The sequence below is a fragment of the Physeter macrocephalus genome, chromosome 5 (genome assembly GCF_002837175.3).
Source record: "Physeter macrocephalus isolate SW-GA chromosome 5, ASM283717v5, whole genome shotgun sequence".
In the NCBI taxonomy this organism is placed as follows: Eukaryota; Metazoa; Chordata; class Mammalia; order Artiodactyla; family Physeteridae; genus Physeter; species Physeter macrocephalus.
The window spans coordinates 80,219,686-80,224,377 of NC_041218.1; the positions used below are offsets into that span (position 1 = coordinate 80,219,686).

Genomic DNA, 4,692 nt, shown 5'->3' on the forward strand with positions numbered 1-4,692 from the left:
ACAACAAAAGAAAAACCAAAATTTAAAATAACAATTTTTCCTCCCAACAAACAATAGTCCAGGAACAAATGACTTCACTGGTCAATTCTACCAAAACTTTAAAAGAGAATTAATGCCAACCCGTCTCAAACTCTTCCAAAAAATAGAAGAGAAGGAAAAACTTCCAAACTCATTTTACAAGGCCAGCATAACCCTGATACAAAAACCAGACAAGGATACTACAAGAAAAGAAAATTACAGGCCAATATCTTTGTTACTGTTACTTTTTAATGTCATGATACTATGTACAGAAAACCCTGAAGACGCCACCAAAAAATTGTTACAACTAATAAATGAATTCAGTAAAGTCACAGGATACAAAGTCAATATACAGAACTCTATGGCATTTCTAGACATAAATGATGAACTATCAGAAAGAAAAATTGAGAAGACAATCCCATATACAAATACATCAAAAAGAATAAAATACTTAGAAAAATTTAACCAAAGAGATGAAAGACCTGTACACTGAAACCGTAAAACACTATGAAAGAAATTGAAGATGACACAAATAAATGCAAAGAAATTTCATGCTCATGGGATGGAAAGATTAATACTGTTAAAACGCCCACACTACCCAAGGCCATCTATAGATTCAATGCAATCCCTAAATGTGCATAGTGTCAATGGAACATTTCACACAACACAAGTATATAATTCTAACATTTGTATACAGACACACACAAATAAAAACATAAATAGCCTAAGTAATCTTGAGAAAGAACAATAAATCTGAAAATATCATGCTCTCTGATGTCAAACTATACTACAAAGCTACATTAATTAAAGCACTGTGATGCTATGTTAAGTAAAAAATATTATAGAACAATATGAATAGTATGGTTCTATTTGAGGAAGGTATCATAAAATACATATGTAAGCAAAATTAAGAAAATAAAAATCAATGACTTGTTAATATTTTGTTGTAGCTTCTAAAGTTGGTACAAGGAATGTGGGCTAATTAAAATAAAAAATGAAATAAAGAAAAACACAAAACAAAACCAACAAAAAATAATTAAAACAGTGTGATACTGGCATGAAAAAAGACACATCGATGAATGGAACGCGATCTAGAGACCATACATAAACCCACACATACATGGATAATAAATTTATGATGAAAAGCCAAGAATATACAATGGAGAAATAGTCTTTTCAATAAATGGTTCTGGGAAAACTGGACAGACACATGCAAAAGAATAAAACTTGACCACTATCTTATGCCATGTGCAAAAATTAAACTAGATTAAAGACTTGAACGTAAGACCTGAAACCATCAAAGTCCTAGAAGGAAATGTACTTGGTAACCTCACTGACATTGGTATTAGAAGGCTTTTGTGGATCTGACTCCAAAGGCAAGGGAAACAAAATCAAAAATAAATAAGTGGGACTATATCAAAGTAAAAAGCCTCTGTACAGCAAAGGAAACCATCATCAAAATGGATATGCAACCTACTAAATGGGAGAAGATATTTGCAAGTCATGTATCTATTAAGGGGTGAATATACAAAATAAATAAAAAATTAATAAAATTCAATACTAAAAATCCAACAATCTGATTTTAAAATGGGTAGAGGATCTGAATAGACATTTTTCCAAAGAAAACATACAAATGGCCAACAGGTAGGTAAAAGGTACTCAATATTGCTAATCAAGGAAATGCAAATCAAAACCACAATGAGGTATCACCTCACATCTGTTAGAATGGCTACAATCAAAAGGACAAGAGATAATATATACTGGTGAGAATGTAGAAGATGTGCACTGTTAATGGCAATGTAAATTGACGCAGCCAGAATGGAAAACAGTATGCAGAATCTTAAAAGAACAAAATCACCGTATGAGCTAGTTATTCCACTTCTATTTATCTGAAGACAAAAACACTAATTCAAAAAGATAAATGCACCCCTGTGTTCATTACAGCATTATTTGCAATAGCCAATACATGGAAACAAGCTAAGTACATTGATGGTTGAATGGATAAAGAAGATGTGACATTTTATATGTGTATACACACACATACATAATGTATATACACATACATATACATATATACATATATATATATATATATATACACACACACACAAACACAATGGAATACTACTCCGCCATAAAAAAAATGAAATTCTGCTGTTTGTGACATCATGGAGGGACCTTGAAGATAGTATGTTAAGTGAAATAAGTCAGCTGGAGAAAGACAAGTAAATACTGTATTATTTTACTCATATGTGGAATCTAAAACAAGAGCAACAATAAAACCAACTAATAAATAAAATAAAACAAAAACAAGTTCATAGATACAGAGAACAAAGTAGTGGTTACCAGAGGGTAAGGAAGTTGGGGGGGGGCAAAATAGGTGAGGGGGGTTAACTGTATGTGATGGATGCTAACTATACTTACTGTGCCGATCTTTTCATAGGATAGAATACACATGTCAAATCATTATGTTGTATACTTGAAACTAACACTGTTATATGTCAGGGATATCTCAATTTTAAAAAAGAAAAAAATAATAATTGAAACAAAAAATAATTATTTTTTTACCCAATGTCTTCCTGAGGAAAAAAAAAAATTCTCTCCCTTTTAGGAGGCACCAACCATGGTAGCAGGTGACCTGGCGGCATCAGAACTGGTGATAGCATTGCTATCAGGAGGCCCTGGAAGCACCCAGGGTTTACTGGTGAGCTAATGGGCAATACTGGGGTAGTGTAACAGCAGATTGGAGGTGTCTTGACAGGAAACAGGGAGGCACTTTTCTTGGCTTTGGGATCAGAGTAGTGCGTGCTTTGCCACCACTCAAGGAGACAAGCTCAGAGCACACCTGTAGGCTCTTACCAGGACATATGGAAACTGGTGCAGGGCCTCCTGCACCCCCCTCGCCCAGCAAGGTCAGCAGTCCCTGAACCTGGCAGCTGTCTATGCCAGTAATGAGATCAACATGAGTGATGTCAAGGTCTATAGCTCCCACTATGACGAGATGCTGGCCCAGAACACAGCTGCCTTGCACCCAGCAATCTACAGTGCTGCACATGACATCCTGATTGAGCAGTACAGATGCTCAGAAGGGATTCAGAAGTATGGCTACAACCTCAAGTTTGCCTTTGGGGACTCCACTATGATATTCAGAAGAGTATTCAGATGAAGACTGATGCCTTCCATTATATGCAACTGCGGAATGCCTCGAGGGTCCTCCAACTCTGCAGGATGAGGAAGTGATCCACCTGTTTGGGGGCACCCAGCATACCCCCTGTACCAGGTGGGAAGTTTCTACAGCAAAGTTCCCTCCATCATACATTTCATGGACATCTTCTACTGCCAGAGATGTCACTGTTCTGCATGGTAGACCACTTCCTGGCTCATGATCTGGAGTTTGACCAAGTGTACCAATACAAGGATGTGATGGATGTCATTCAAGATGCCACACAAGACGTGACCTCATATACCAGTGGATTGAGTGGGGACCTAGAGAAGTACATCCTGAAAGTGAAGTAAATATTGCTATTCTGAGCCACCTGGTGGCCCATGGGAAACAGCTGTTCCTCGTCACCAACAGTCCCTTCAGCTTCGTGGACATGGAGATGTATCATATGGTGGGTCTTGATTGGTCAACCCTTCAATGAGGTTATCCTCCAAGTGGACAAGTCCAGCTTTTTTCACCAACCAGCACAGTATTGCAGAAAACTCATTGAAAAGGGCTTAGTCCAGTGGGACCATATCAACCACCTGGAAAAGACAGGATCCTTCCACAGGGAAACCTGTTGGACTTCCTGGTCTGATGGAATGGGATGGCCTCTGCATGCTTTACTTTAGAGAAAACCTCAACAGTAATCTGGAAGATTTTATGCCCCAGGACGACTGGTGCAGTGGTGCCATCATGCCCAAGCTGGAATACGAGATCCACATCACCAACACAACACAGAACAGGACCTGTGCTCACAGACCCTGAAGTTGCACTCATGGGACTGCTGGAGCATAGGTAGACCTTCCAGGATGTGAAGTCCAGGCAGGTGCTGTGTGCCTGGAAGAAGGAACAGCAGGAGCCAAGTTGCATCACCTGGGTCCTATTCAATGCTCAGTTTGGGAAAATCTTCCACACCTGCCAAAACCTCACCTTCTTCTCAGGGCATCTCTTGTGTGTATCTGACCTTGGCATGGCCTCCCTAGGTTAAGGGCTCAACCACTGAGTGGACTTTACCTCGTGCAGGCCCTACTCACCCCTGCAGCATGAAGCAACCTGCTGGATGGACCAACTCTTCTCCTGCTGCACAAAGATGCCTTTCCTTGGCAACATGGCCCACATGTGCCAAGGGCACCTCTATTGTCAAGGAAAGGCCCCTGACCCTCCTGCTCCGCCCACACTGGGTGTCTGTCCACACAAGCAGTAAAAGTGGTCTCCTCTTGTAAAAAACAACAAAGACAAAAACAAAGCCCCCAGAATTATCCTGCACAGCAATCAGAAAGGCTAAAAGAGCCAAGATACCAAGTGTTGGCAGGATATGGAGAAACTGGAACTCTCCTACATTAGAAGTGTAAGTTTTATATCCATGTTGAAAGATTGTTTGGCAGTGCCTACTAAGGCTAAATATACATAATCCCTGTTACCTAGATTTCCAATTTTAATGGAGACTCGAGAGAAATATATATATTTGA

General features: G+C 39.2%; 1 pseudogene; it reads left to right on the forward strand.

Annotated features, from left to right (window-relative positions):
- The first annotated feature begins 2,872 nt into the window (after positions 1-2,872).
- Positions 2,873-4,427, forward strand: LOC102981901 (5'-nucleotidase domain-containing protein 2-like; annotated as a pseudogene).
- Positions 4,428-4,692: the final 265 nt, after the last annotated feature.